Below are 16,008 nucleotides of genomic sequence, written 5' to 3'. Positions count from 1 at the left end.
TCCAGAGAAGGTGGTCTCCCTACAGTGTAAAGACTACAGGCATGGATGCAGCCTTCCTTGCACCACTCCCCGGAGAGCTGTCGGTGGACCTAACCTTTCATCCACATGGGGCTGCTCTTGGTCGTTTGTCTGTCCATCTGCAGGTGGGGGTCGCCCTGTAAATACCAAATGACAACATCATTCTCACAGTTTAAGGCCAAAAGGGTAGAATATCATTAGCTGAAATTACAGAGCAATTTGAAGTAATAACTGCATGACTAAAATTCAGTTAGGATGAAAGATGTAATATTTGGATTTTTTCAAAAGCGGTCCTCAGGCCTTTACCACTAGCGTTACCGTTCAAGTCATACCTGTGGGCTGCACTCTGCTCTGTTGTGTTGGGATCTGTGTTTAGTAGAAGAAACTTCCCACATCGGGGAGTTATGGTTTACAGATACAAGCCAGACAAAAGGGTAGGAGGAGAAAAGAAAAACACAAAGGTTTACCCAGCCATTTCAGCAGGCCGCTGGCTGGTCTGGAGGCTGCCTGCTTCCCACCTCCCTCACTGGAAGGTGACTGGAGTGACTGTTTTACAAGTAGGGCGAGCGAGGAGTATTCGCATGGTCAGCTGGGTGTGGAGGATGAGCGGTAACTTTTCCAGCTTGGGTAACTCCCTTGGTTAGCTACACTTCTGCTGGGTGATGACAAGGCAGTTCAGGTGCCAGCAAAGGCCGCGCGGAAAGGAAGGACAAGCTGGGGCAGTACAGCAGGGCACTTTATGCCGCCATGTGCTCTGATAGCCATAGTTGGCCCATTTGATGTACCTGAGAGACAACACTTTGGGGAGAAGGCTTCCTTGTCTTGTTTATGCCTTCAATGCCAACAGGGCCCAGTCCAGCTCAGCAAAGAGCTTCTGTAGTGTTCTTCTGCTAAATATAGCGTATTCATATGAATTTTGAAACTGTTCACCTCACAGCCCTAGGGAATGAGCCTCTCTGCTTACTCACAGAACAAACGCATGAGCTTGTGAAGTGACTGTAATTCCTCTTTTTGACCCATAAAAACATGCCAGAGGTCTGGGACATCTCCAAGGCACAAGGAGCACCTGGATGTTCTTAGAATGAGTATCAGATAGGCAGAGTTTATTCTCCTGGGCTCATTCATGTGCTTGGGTTTGACCCAGACTGCTGGGCAAAGTCTACTCAATACATGTTGCAAGGCCTGCTGTATCAACAGCACCAGCTGTGGTGAGTAAACCAAGGCAGTGGTTTGACTGCTAAAACACCTAGGGGAAAACCCTCTTGGATTGTATTTCTCATGTCCTTTGTTTGCTGATAAGAAAATGCCAATCCAAGAGCCTAGGATGAACCCCTCCCCCCCAAAAAAAAATCATGCATGCACTCTCCATCTGACCTGTCACCTCCCTTCTGACAACTGAAAGCATCTGTGTTTATCTTCTTTTTTACTGGGTTTCAAAAGACAATGCTCTGCTCTCGTGGGGGATTCTTTTATCAGCTTCAGGGCCAGGAACCTAAAAGGAGTTAACCAGGAGGTCACTTTCCAGTCATTTCACTACTCAGTCAGAAGAATCACCTTGGAGCTTCCATGTTTAATCAAGACATTTTTACAGCTTTTCTGTTAAAGGGAGAGGTACACTTTGATTGAAGATAAAATCCATCAAATGATGCAATTCATTTATTCTGGCGTCACAGAGTCTAGGTCCATTTGAGGAAAAGACTCTGTGCATGTGTACGAGTGCATCATGGAGAGGAAGGCTTATTTTGGGGGGAGTGGGGGAAGGAGGATTGTTGGGCCTGTTCTTCCAGTCCAATTTTAACATCTCTGTCCTGCTGAACCCCATCTGACTGCTCTGAGAAGACAAACAAGGCAAATAGCTCCTGTTGAATATACCCTGCCCAGGTCTGTAAATCAGGTTTGGTCTCTGGTTTCACCATCTTCTATGACCGTACCTTCCATTTGGAAGACTCTCAGCCCTTTGGTATGACACTATCAATTCATGAGACATGGGAATCAGTTATATAAACCCTCATTTACTTGCCTATATCTGCTAGTGTGCTGTATCATTCATGTTCTACTTGCAAAAAGCCTGCTCACCCTTCTCCTGGTCACAGAGGTGAACAGGAAACTTTGGGTCTGCCATGAAGTCTACGTCTATGCACAGCCACGATCCCTTTGCTTCTGCAGCAAGAAGTATTCTTCCAAGTTCTGAGACAATCCAATTTCTATCACACACCATATGGTTCCAGCTCTGATGTAGGTTAGCACATATATGTCTGAATGGGAATCAGGTGTGTCCAAAACTCAGGGCCCCTACTAGGGTAAGAGGAGAGTTGCAAAATCCCTGAAATACCTGTATTGACACATTTCAACCAGCTGTGTAGCAAGTAACGAGGAAAGGCTTGTTTCGTGCCTCCTACCCACTCACACCTCTTTCATGTTTTGCCCAGTTGGACATCTGGCATGTTTTTTGCTACACACCCAGTGCTGAGCTTTCATTTCAGGCGACCCATTTTGATTCTATCAGAGCTGACTTCTGCCCTTATAAATGCATGAAACTCAAGGCTTGTCTTGAGGCAGAGCCAAACACTAGAAACGTTGCTCAGCAATGGGTCAACCTCAAAGGGTTTGAAGCATCTGCTCTTTGTGCTCCCAGGGATTCACATGCTGATGCCCACAACCATCAGTCTCTGAGTGAGGCAGATGGTATTGTCCTGGGTGTCTGGCACAGCTGATTCCATCACTGTAGGATTCTTCTGCAGTTCACCTTACATTTGTTTCCCACTGGAACCATGCAAGAAGAGACTTGCTGCTGGCATTATGTTAATGGAAACCGAACATATGCACCTGGTCCATCCTATTGTAATCAACAGGCATCCCATCTGAGATTGCACAGGGATCTAAAACAACCAACTGCTGAAAGATCTTGCAGAAAGAAATTGCAGAAAGATCTTATTTGTCACAATAGAAGGGATACCATAATTTTAAGACCTAAAGAGAATGAGAGATTAGTCTGGGAGGAGGATACCAATATGCTGAGACATCGAGACAGTTTAGTTACACACATCACAGTGATTCAACAGAAAACATGTATCTCAGTCCCCTGGCCCAGGTTTCCCACAGCAAGAGACCTTTTTAATTGTAACCAACAATGACAGAATTAGCTGATCTTCAAGTCATAGGTTATATGACTGTGCCATGAATTTCAGATAAGCTGTCTAGTTCTGCCTATGATACCATTATAGATGTTCAGCAATGTCATATTATCTCTACTGAACATGAAAATATTGTCTTAAATATGAATTCAGCTTTGTTCACCTCACACCCTAATGCCTCATCTCTGTTAAGAGCAAAACTTTGGGAACTTCTAACTGCAAACGTAAATAAGAAAGAAGCCACCAGAAATGTCAGTAGAATAGGCTGGGTCTCAGGACTGGAAAGGGAGGATCAGGGATCTTAGTTCAAGGCAGACACAGAGCCTTGAGAGGAAAGTACAGGGGAGTGTGGAAGCTGCAAGACCAGCCAGTAGACTGGGTGGGGTGGAGGGCAGCTGGGAAAGGGGTGATGAAGTCAAAATGGAAAAAGTTGCTGGGTGGATCAAAGTCCAAACAAGGATTTATGAGAGGCATAAAAGAAATTTGGAGAGTGAATACCACGAGCAGTGATGGGATTCAGCTATATTCTGAAGGTTTTGGGGTGGAGGAAGAGATAGATTTCTCAACAGAAATTTGTCTTCCCTGCTCCTTTACCTCTGCACTTCTCGAGAGCTCTACATTTGTCCCTGAACCAGAACCTCCATCTTCACCTTGTTTTGCAGCCTTTTGCCTACTTATGCTTCTAGCCTTCTAGTCTCTTGCCTTGCTGCACACACCTATCAATGCCATGATGGCTTAGCACAGGCTTCTCAGTTCACCCTAGTCAGGGTCTCTCCCTCTCACTCATCATTCATTTGCTCATATCTGTCTGGTCGAGGGCCAAATGCCCTAAATTCCAATGGGTCCTTTTTTGTGTTCCTTTTCTCTCCTTGAGAGATCAAATGATGCTGTGGATTCTCAGTCCTGGAACTTACTGGTGATGAAAGCGGAGAGGGATTTCTGTCCTGTCTAATTCTCCATCACAGCCTCATGGTTCTTCTGCTACTGAACAGCGGCAGGTAGAAAGACAGTAGTAAAGAAAGCAAATCACTAAAAGCTTTGAAATTCTTGGGTACGCTTTAGCCATCTCTACTAAAACCAAAGTTCCTGTGGCTTAAAGAGAAGGGAACTAATTCTGCTAGTGCTTCTGGAATAAGAGATTTCCCCACACCAGCTCTTGTCCTCAGCAGGCTTGGAAGGCGCAAGCTGGATAGTTGAAGTGAAAGCAATTAATGGAGACATTTTTACTACCCTTATTAAAGGGAGAAGGAGGCTTTGATATAATACAATATCCACTAGATGATGCAATTAATTTATTTTGGCTGGCCAGGGTTCTTGCCTGGGTCTGTGTGTTATTAGAGGGTGGTGCAACGGTTGTTCTTCCCACTGCTTGCAGGCCCTAGGGTCAGGTTCTGCTCCACCAATAACATGACTCATCTCTGCATAAAACAATTCCTCAAGTGATACCAAAGTGACCGCAACATCAGTCAGCTTCCAATCATCTGAATCCAGTAATGATGGCTACTTCCCCAGAATCCTCTTTAGAGCAGCTCACACACTTGTTCCTAACCGCAGAACGAAAGTCAGCAGGGAGCATGTTGGTTTTCACAAAATATCATGTGAGAAAGGCCCTGGGCTGGGTATCATTTACATTTCTGTCCTCATTAAGATGTGTCTGCTCACTAATGAATTAAGTTGTATGCCCTCGTAGAAAGACACACTTGTCCTAATGTGTGTGCATGTTGGAGAAAGGAATGGCACTGTGACAGTAGGCAACCCACCCAACTTTGGCTACCCAATATAATCAAGTACCTCTTGAATTTAATGCAGAGAAATGATCATCTAAGTGATCACCCTGTTTCTAGTTGCCCTTTGGAGGAGCTCAGTTTGGACCAATTGGCTATAAAAAGAACCAAAGTTAGCAACCAGATAAATAGATACCAGAAATTGGTGTGAAAACACTTTTCCTCCCCACTCCTCCACTCTTTCTCCTCTAGCTTCTCTTAAACAAGTGTCTTCTAGGTCAAATGTGTGAGAGAACTAATTACAGAAGATGGATAGGTTACGACAACAAAACTTCATCTTGGAACCCTGGAAAAATTAATCTTAGAGCATTTTCTCTGTCAGTTTTCCACAATATTATTAAGAAGTAAAGAGGCCTCAGCCAACCCCATCCCAGGTAACACGGTGCCACTGTAGGGACAGCCCCACTGTGTTTCTCTTGGCTAAGAGATGCGAGGGAGGGGAAAACAATGGGATGGAGAATTTGCATCCTCTGGGTTGAAGAAAGCTTTTTGGGGCAAGCAAGGCAACTGTATTTTTTAATTACATTCTTATGGTCTGCATAATTAAAACTACTATTTATGCAGTAGCTCCAAAGTTTATTTAGGAAGGTCAGGTTCTTTATGACATGGCAAATGGACCTAAGAAAGAAGTTGTATTGTCAGAGGGTCATAATCTGAGTTTAGTTAGAAAAGTAATCTCTGACTCCATAAAAAGAATTCTTTTCAGCAGCTCTGCATCAAAGTCTTATTGCTTCACTTGTGGCTAAAGAAAGAGGGGTTCATTGTATATTTCCTGCATTCAGGTTATTTCTCTTCTCTGCGGTGAAGGTAATTCGTGAGGATCTATGAACACATCCTAATACTGTCCCTCCAGTCTGACACTTGTTATGAACTTTACTTTCTCCTGTATCATGATATAACTGTATTAATTATGGGAGTTAGGAACAACACTCCTCTTCCCCATTTGGTAAAAGCCTAGTAGACCTGATTTGCTCATGAAGGCAGATCTTGTCTTCTAGGGAAAGAAACCTCAGCCATGATACTGTGAGAAGAAATCTGGACAGTTGTTAGAAAACATTCCTCTTTTCTGGAGGTTTGGAACAGGATAACTTGCTAATCAGAGTAACAGATCAGCTTGGAAGAGCAACTTTTTGATTTCCTTAGATTTGACATTATTTTACAGTGATGAATTTGGTTTCTTCCTGACAGAAACCAAAGTAGACTGAGCAGCATAGAGTCTAGCTGGAGGCCTGTAGCTAACGGTGCTCCCCAGGGGTCAGTACTGGGTCCAGTCTTGTTCAAATAATCAATGACCTGGATGAGGGGACAGAGTGTACCTTCAGCAAGTTTGCTGATGACACAAAACTGAGAGGAGTGGCTGACACACCAGAAAGCCGTTCAGCATGACCTGGACAAGCTACAGAGTCGGGCGGAGAGGAACCTAATGAAGTTCAACAACGGCAAGTGTAGGGTCCTGCACCAAGGGAAGAATAACCCCATGCACCAGTACAGATTAGGGGTTGACCTGCTGGAAAGCAGCTCTGCAGAGAGACCTGGGAGTCCTAGTGGACAACAAATTGACCATGAGCCAGCAATGTGCCCTTGTGGCCAAGAAGGCCAATGGTATCCTGAGGTGCATTAAAAAGAGTGTGGCCAGCAGGTCAAGTTCCCCGTTACTCTGCCCTGGTGAGGCCACATCGGAGTACTGTGTCCAGTTCTGGGCTCCCCAGTTCAAGAAAGACAGGGAACTACTGGAGAAAGTCCAGCGGAGGCCTATGAAGACGGTCAAGGGACTGGAGCATCTCTCTTACGAGGAAAGGCTGAGAGACCTGGCTTTGCTTAGCCTGGAGAAGGGAAGACTGAGAGGGGATCTCATCAATGCTTATAAATATCTAAAGGGTGGGTGTCAAGAGGATGGGGCCACACTCTTTTCAGTGGTGCCCCGTGACAGGACAAGGGGCAGTGGGCACAAACAGGAACACAGGAAATTCTGTCTCAACATGAGGAACTTTTTTACTTTGAGGGTGACAGAACACTGGAACAGGCTGCCCAGAGAGGTTGTGGAGTCTCCTTCTCTGGAGATATTCAAAACCTGCCCGGATGCAATCCTGTCCAACCTGCTGCAAGTGAACCTGCTTTGGCAGGGTGGTTGGACTAGATGATCTCCGAAGGTCCCTTCCAACTCCTATCCTGTGATTTTGTGATTGTGTCCTACATAGAATGAACAGTGAGAGCCAGTTAGGCAGATGAATGTGTTCTGACAATAGCATCTGTAGGACAGGGACATATTTTTGCCAGGAAACATTCAGTATTTTAAAATACTTGTTATTTTTAGTTTTTTTAATTTTCAAGTATTTCTTCCACATGGGGTACAGATCTGACAAAGCCACAAGATTCATGAAGATTCATTCACTCCAAATTGTCTGGGCATTTTAAGGTCTTGACCGTGCTGCGTTCAGGAGCAGTTCCACTTTACAGCTAATCATTATCTATTTATTTCACTGGGAACTGATCTGAGATCCTACCAAAATCATTGCATATTTGACCAAAAAAGGAATGCCCAGAGGTAAAAGGTGTCTCCTGCATGCCTGAATCCCTTTGCAGTGACAGGATATGATATTTTGGACTCTCTGGAAATCAGAGCCAAGTTCACAGTGGACACACACACTGTTTTGTACTCTCCCTGCCTTGGTTCAGGACTGATGCCAGAGGAGAAAGAAAAAAAAAAAGTGATCTCCTGCCCAATTTTTTCCTTGTAATGAATATGTGTGAGACTAACTATGATCTCATGGAAATGTCTATTTTGTGGTCATTAGATATTATGAACGTGTCATCGGTCTGGCTGTGTTACCTGCTTTGTCCCCTGCAACTCACCTCCAGCAAAATCATTGCTGTGTCAAAGAAGGATTCGGCTTGAAACCACTCATGCCACCAGTCATACCTTAACCTTTTGGCTACTAGTGTTTAATGAAATGAAAGTACAGACTTGCAAACAACATCTTCCAAAACAGAGCCAACGTTCACTTCACACAGATCCTGCGGTATTAAGGTGCCAGACAAGGACTAGTTAGCTGCCCAGCACCCATAGGAACACCAGGTACTGGAAGTATGAGATTATTGCTAATATTTATTCTGTCTGAAAGCTATGGCATTACATTCCTGCTCTCCATGGGGGAAGGTGAAATCGTACCCTGTTATTAACAAAGGCACATGGCCATAATTTGACAAATACAAGGTGAATGAGTTTGATGCAGATTCAGTGTTTAAAGATACATGCAATACATTACTGGCTTTTTACTATGGGTGCTGGGGTTTTATTATACTGCTGAGAAAATACACATCTGCCATACTTCACTGCCTCTCAGCCAAACGACTCCTATACACCCAAAGTGGATTCTTGACATGCTTCTGTTCCTCCCACCTATCTCCAGGCCCCTAACAAAGGTGCAAAATTAAGGGGAGAGTCTTTTGAGTCTCCATCCATAGTCAGCTGAGGAAGGTTCGTCACAGCTAAGACCTGAAGCACCCTCTGAGGGACCTTGCCTTTACAGTGTGGCCAGCAGAACTAATGCCCTGTACTCAGCACTGGTGAGGCCACACCTTAGATACTGTACTCAGTTTTGGGGCCCTCATACAAGAAAGACATTGAGGTGCTGGAGAGTGTCCAAAGAAGAGCAACAAAGCTGGTGAAGGGTCTAGAGCACAAATCTTATGAGGAGCGGTTGAAGGAACTGGGGTTGTTTAGCCTGGAGAAAAGGAGGCTGAGGGGAGAACTTATCACTCTTTACAGCTACCTGAAAGGAGGTTGTAGCAAGGTAGGTGTTGTTCCCTTCTCCCAAGTAACAGGTGGTAAGACAAGAGGAAACATTCTCAAGTTGCACCAGGGCAGGTTTAGATGGGGTATTAGGAAAAATTTCTTCACCAAAGGGTTGTCAAGCATTAGAACAGGACGCCCAGGAAAGTGGTTGACTCACTATCTCTGGAGGTATTTAAAAGACATATAGATGTGGTGTTTAGGGACATGGCTTAGGGGTGGACTTGGCAGTGTTAGGTTTATGGTTGGACTTGATGACCTTAAAGGTCTTTTCCAACCTAAATTATTCTATGCTTCTATTCTTAGACTACAGAGGCAGGGTTTTGAGTGCTCAAAATTAGATGGGATGAGTCTGGGTATTAAAGCAGAAGTTCAAAGCAGAATAGAGAGCTCATGCTCTGGAGAATTACTTGAATTTTAAGATCTGTAACCCAGCAGCAGCCCATTTAAGAGCCTTACACAGCAGTAAGGGCGTCTTAATATGGGTGCTTAATCCTTGCTAGTTCACACTGCTGTGCTGCACTCTCTGGAGGGATTATATCAGCCCATAGGGCGAAGACCTTACAGACAGTGGGAGGTATCATTAGGCAATGGTCAGAGTGAAAGCACTGTGAGTACTCCAAATCTCAAGGCAGTAATTAATGAATTCTTAGGAGAGACTACCCAGACTACTTTGCTTTTGATACTTTCATGCTAAGGTAACCAAGCGTGGCCTTCTTACTGAAGTCCATGAAAACAAGGAAGGTGGAGCTGAGCAGGAAAAGTGGTGAGTGTCTGGCTGGTGTCACAAAGAGAAATTAAAACTACACAACTCTGCTAAACTTAGAACTTGCAAGCCTGGATTGGAGTTATTGTGGTATTACAACCTTCATATGTGATGGTGGGCAGCTGCCTTAGAAGTAGATCCGCAAATTTTTAGGGATATCAGCCATCAAGTGGGACTTGTGCCATCCCAGACTCCCATTAGAAGCAGGTGGGCTCAAGCAGAATAAAAAACTAGATCCCCAATGAACTTCCTTAAGTTTCCTATTGGAAATGTCAAAATAATGAGTGACCTTAAATCCTGCCTCCTGCTCTGAGCATCAAGAAAATATCAGGATTCCCAAATTTCCTTTCTTTTCTGGACATAAGCGGATGTGCCATTTTTAACTCAAAACTCAAAGGGAAACCAGTCTCTACAGAAATATTACTATTTTGTTAAAATGGTAAGTAGAATTGGAGGAAAATCCATATACAATGGAAAAAAAAAAGAAAAAAAATCACTGACCCAAGACAGAATATTTTATTTCTGAATTGGCCCAAAATGTTTTGAGTCAGATGAGTTCAGTAATTAATTACTTTCCAGTAACAGTGCAGGGTTACAGTTCAGGACATTTTCTCAGTAGATGGGACACTCTTTGTTATCCTATAATGTGATGCAGATGTTTCTCTCTCTGCTTTGTGCAAGGATGATTATCTATATGGGTTTGCAGAGTCTTTAAGCATGAAACAACTCACACAATCCAGGCATGGAAACTGCAAAGAGCAAACTTCCAAACTACATATCCCAGAAGGCTATAACACAAGGGGAAAGCACAGTTTGAACACTGAAGTGACTTGAAACAGAGCATTTTGGGGTCATTTTAAAACACCACAAGAAAACATTTTGATTTCAGGAATGTTGAAATATTTTGTTTTGTTTGAAAATGTCAGGCAAAATGCTTTGACTTTGCCAGAAAAAAAGTTTGTTTGTTTTTTTTTCCCAAAATTTCCACCCAGAGAAAAAGTCTTGACATTTCAGCTCTTTGTTCCAATGTGGGATAAAAACAAACATTGAAATGTCAGGATTTGCTGCAGGATGAAAATTCTGAATTTTACCCAGTTTTTGGTGTAATGCCTTGGCCCCAGTATTTACATTTTGCTTTGAAGTATGGGTGGATGTTCAAAGGGTAGGAAGGATTTTGTAAGAGAGGATCATATGTTCAGAATAAGCTAGAAACCTGTGCGTTCCAGTCCCTGTGATGTTTTAGACTATTTGGGGATTGAAATTAACAGGTAATTGATGCAAATAAACTGGGAGAAGGTGACAGCACAATACAAGATAGAAGTTCTTGTCTCTTGACTTAGTTTTCACACTTTCTGTGGGCAGGCAAACTCCCTTTGGTCTGTATCTGATTTTATCTTGATTAATGAAAATCAGGAACAATTGGAAGCTCTTGTCTTCAAGTCACTGGGAGTGCTGCCTGAGTGATGTTTGATGGGGGAAAAAAAACCAAATCAACTTTGGACAGCTTGGCCCAGTGCAAGCTTTGGAGACATCTCAGCAAGTATGGCAAATGCAGTCACATGCCCTATTGGCTGTAAGTAATTAAGCAGCATAAATCTGGATTACTGTCACGATTCACTCTGTACAAACATCCTTAGAGGGATTTGGTTCTGCAAGCGTTGAACAATACATCGGTGGGAATGAGCTACAAGAGGATTATGTGTGGATACTGCTTTATGGGGAATGGGCGCAATGACAATAGATTTTATGGTTTTACTGCCTTCACAGACTTCTTAAAAAGCCACGCTTTGTATGGCCAAATGCAGACTCCAAACTAAAATGATAAAGAAATACAGAAGACCTGGACATTGTTTTCACTTAACTTTGGATAATAGCAGAACATCAATACCTGTTTTGGAACCTTTCTCACACATGAGCACCCAGAGGTGGTGGTATGTCCCAGGTTCAAAGGCCAGCCAGGCTGTGTTTAGATGCAGAAAAGCACAGGGTTGATGAACACAAGAGCAGTCAGCCCAGAACCCTACCTACAAGAGGCCTAAGGCAAATGTTTCGTTTAGGACTACAGGGAATGTAGCATGTACAGAGAAATTCTTCCCTGTATCCTCTGGACATCCAGCCTTAGCAGTGGGAAGCTCTGATCGGGCCATCGCACTTGGAAGCCACCAGTGGACCTATCCTTCATGAATTATTCTCACCCTTTTTGGCCACAAGGGCTGTTTGCTCTGAGCATGGGTGACGTGAGGCGTTGGGCTGGTGGACTTTGCATGTTTCCTGACAGCCACTGCCCATTCCACCACATACAAAGGTGGGACACCGCATAGAGTCATCATCTACAATCTGGAACTGGCTAAGAGGCACCCACCTGAACCTCCCAAAATTAAACAGTCCCTTTATATCATCGTATAAATAAAGTTGCTTTGCTTTACTTCTGTAGTTAACAGAACCTTTTGTATCAGTAGGTTCATGGCCCAGGGCCCTGGAGAGTTGTTGACATTTTCCTGAACAAGAAGTGGTAGCTCTCACCTCCTATTCTAAATTTATTGTGTTACTGGGTTAACAGATCTGACAAGATCAACAACCTAATCTAGGAATTTCTAACATGTACAGTCAAAAATGGTCAGTCAGGTACAAGGCAGTTCTGAAAGACTGACTGAGGTGTTTTCATCATTACAGATGGATTTTTTTAAAAACTCTTGAACAGCGAAGTCCCTGAGGAGATCATTTTGAGTGCACAGGGAACATGCAGTTCTTTGAGTAATTTGTGTAGGGTGTATTTCACAGTGCAATGAAGATGATAGACAAAGTATGAGTGCTAAAATCATGTCAAGGATACAAGAATGACACCCTTATTATTTGTTTCACAATGTCTCTGAGATATGGGATGAACTGGGTTCGATGATCTACATTCACATTATGAAAAACAATTTTTTTCCCAAAAAGATTTTTGTTGGTTTGGACGAATATGTTGTTCTGGGTTTAGGTGCTCTTGTAAACAAAGAGATGAGGAGAGTTTCCTAGCTAAAAGAGCATGAGCCCACTTGCACTCAAGAAAAAAACTGAAGGTCAGTGGGACTTTCAGAAACAGAGGAACCTGCCTTTGCATCCCCCCTGAGTTCATGGGGAAGCTGACATTTTAAAGATGGTCCCTTGACTACAGCAATCCAGCTGTCTGGGGACTGGACCACCATTTCACAAATGCCATTGCATTTCTCAAGAGCGGCATGACAAGCAAACTCGCTGTCAGGAGGCCATCTACAAGTGTTCATTACTTTACATTAATGCCACTCTCACTTGGACAAAACCACCACCTTCTCAGGTCTCTCAGCCTCTGAAATGAGAAACTAGACACAGTGTGTATTCTGCTCTGGGTCGCATCCACGCCCTGCACCCTGGGCTGCCTCACAGACACCTCCAGCCTGCCTGCAGACCGCTTCAGCGGGCATGCTGAGTCCTGTCCTATGCAGCTGGCAAATTTGACCATGCTAAGTCCTACCTGCCTGGAAGGATGCTCTCCAGCTATGCAAGAGGCCACAGCCAAAGGCTTATCATGTGGGCAAGAGGCAAGCACAATCTTGAGGCCACCATTAGCCAACAGTAAAGACATACCCAGAAAAGCTAGTAGAAAACTGGAAGGACACCAGTGTTGAAGACATTGAGTTAGGACCCAAGCTAGTTGGCCATCTCAGTGTGGAAGCCAAAAATAACGTGTGCTACAGAGCCCAACAGTGTCCTCCCATTAGCCTGAGAGAAATTCCCCGAGAAACACAGCTGAGCCAGTGCCTTGCGCATGAAGACAATGTGTCTTTTCTCCAATATGTCAATCCTTTGTCTAATAGCAAATTTTACTTTCACCCCTTCCCTTCTGGAATGCAAATGACTTCCAAAGATGCAAAATTGTTTTTAAAGATTTGCATATCTCATTTGTAAGGCAACAATTAGAAGTCTGGATTAAACTTTACCCTTCTCTTTTCCTAAGAGGCGGCAAACCTAACTCTGAAGGATTTTGCTGTTTGCTCTTCTGGACATCTTCTAACATCCATTGCTTCAACTTGGCACAACCTTGCTTAACACCCATCATAACACTTTGCATTTCCTAACAAGCCTTGCACAGCTCCAGTGTCAGACTGAACTGCAAGCTGTGGGCATCATCACAACAAACTGTTGCTGTGATGACTGAGGATCCATGGCATCGAGAGGGCTGGATTCCAAGCTGATGTTGGAGGCTGGTGAAGAGCAACCAACCCATTTTCCATCAAAAAAGTAAACACTGGACAACCTTACGTCAACAAGACTAACCAGCCCAAGGGGAAAGAAAACAACAAAAGGGAAAAAAAAAAAAAGAAAAAATCTACACAGTTCCCACTGCTTTTTCTTCAAGTAGAATGACAGGACATTCCCAGCTTCCTCACAAGGGAAATGATTTTATGTGCTAATGTTGGAGGAGAGGTTTGGAGACTGTCTCAGTGAATGGAGTCATGCAAGGTAGCATGGAAAAAGAAAAGGAAAACAGTGGTGGAAGAATAGTGATAATAAAACATATATTAAAAATAAAAACGGAGGAGTAGTGAAAGGGGTTAGCAGCTGAAATGCAACATGACTCACCAGAAAGGTTTTCAAAGGGAAATCGTTGTCCCTTTCTGCCTTAAGTCAGATAATAGGCTGTCTTAATGAAGCGGAGACGAACAGTGGACAAGGCACTGTACTCGACTCAACTGATGAAGGTCATACTCCTGACTTTAACCCCGACATACTGTGTAACCCCAGGCAAGTTCTTCCCCATTCCTGGGACTCATTTTTCCTCCTACTTTTTTCCTGTCTTTTCTACTGTAACTGCGACCTCTGAGGCAGGGAAGGAGACAATCGTTCCTTGGTTGAGAACATCCTGGGAGTGGCTTACTTCAACAGAAGCCCTCTGAGCAGCCAGAAGGCTTGCTGGTGAAAACACTCCTGTCTCCCTGGCCTCATCAGCATCTTACTGGGAAGCAGCTGAGCTCTTGGCAGCTCTGTGTGCTCCAGGCATCCTCAGTGGCACCAGGAAACTGCTCTGAAGTGGGGGATTTCCCTGAACGGCAGGGATTCCCCACGTTTTCCTGGGATCCAATACAGTAGCACTGGAATTCCCAGAGTTCAGGGCAGTTGACTGATTTTTTTTTTCCTTTCTTTTGGTCTCATTTTTCACTTCAGAAAACAGTCAGATAAAGCTCTTTTAAATTCTCCTATCCCTCTCCCCTCTAAAAATAAATAATGAAAATCAACCAGTAGACTCTAGTGCATGGGAAATTATGTCTGCCCCTTTCCTACAAAATTTTTTTAAATCTTGAAATTGCTCTGGAAGTCATTCCTGCTCAGGGTTATGGGATAGGATCCTTGTGTCCCTCCTTAAGCTTCCAGACATGAACACAAGAACAGCAATGTCAGGATCAGACCACAAGTTCAATTGTGCTGACATCTCTGACCAGCAGATGTCAAGGGACATCAAGGACACTGCAAACGTTGTGAACCTTCCTCAGAGCACCCTTCCTGCCTCCAGTCCTCTGTGGCTCTTGCTGAGTCAGAGGTGGTGTTTCAGAAAATGTATTTTCTTCCTAAAATCTCTCCTGTTGTGTTTCGAACCCAGCTAAACAACCTGTGGCAGTGATGATGGCTTAGCTATGCTGCGCATGAAGAATTATCTATTTTCATTAGTACTGGTTTTGCTGGCATTGACTTTGAAGGCTGTGTTTAGGATTCTAGACTCCATGAAGATAGATATGCACCCTCAGGGAGAATTAATCTCATCTTGGGCTACGTCTCAGGCACAGGTGAAAGGCTGAAGGCACCCATTTCTCTCCCCACCCTTCACCTCCTCTCTTTCCCCTGTAAAGGCAGTCTAGGGTGACTAGCTCAGCTTTAGAAAACTAAAATTTAGATGTTCAGGCTGAGGTGATGCCTACTACTTTCCCCTACAGGTATCCAGTATCTGTGACAGCTTTACCAGCCATCACAGGATCACAGGTAACAACACAGACCAAGAATGCACCATATTTTTATGACTGTGCTTTGTTACTTTGCTGGCTGACAGAACGGATATCTATGGAAAACAAGAGGTGTAATGAACAGTGTCTCAAGTCCAGCACCAAGTTGCAGCTCAGAAAATCCCTAAACTACTAACTGTGGCAGCTGGGAGGAGAACCCAAGGGACAGATCACAGCCTGTTTCTTACTCTCTTTCCCTTCCACCATCTGAGACAGGATGCAGGATCATGGATTGTAGGTCTGACTCTGTGCCAGTTACCTTTTTATTTATTCTCATGATAGCTCACTTAGGAGCTAATGGGATACAAATGAATATTAATAATGATAGGCATGGAGAAGCAGAAATATTCACCAATGTGGGAGATGTTCCATTCAAGTCCTTACCATTATCAGACACTGAGGACGGAGAATTGCATAGAAGCAAGAGTCTTAAACTCCACTTCAGCATTTAAATCACCTCATCATCTTATCTTCACCACAAGGAGGGAAACAGAGACTT

This window comes from Vanellus vanellus (assembly GCF_965231255.1).
Source record: "Vanellus vanellus genome assembly, chromosome: 5".
In the NCBI taxonomy this organism is placed as follows: Eukaryota; Metazoa; Chordata; class Aves; order Charadriiformes; family Charadriidae; genus Vanellus; species Vanellus vanellus.
Note: the sequence above shows the minus strand (reverse complement) of the source record.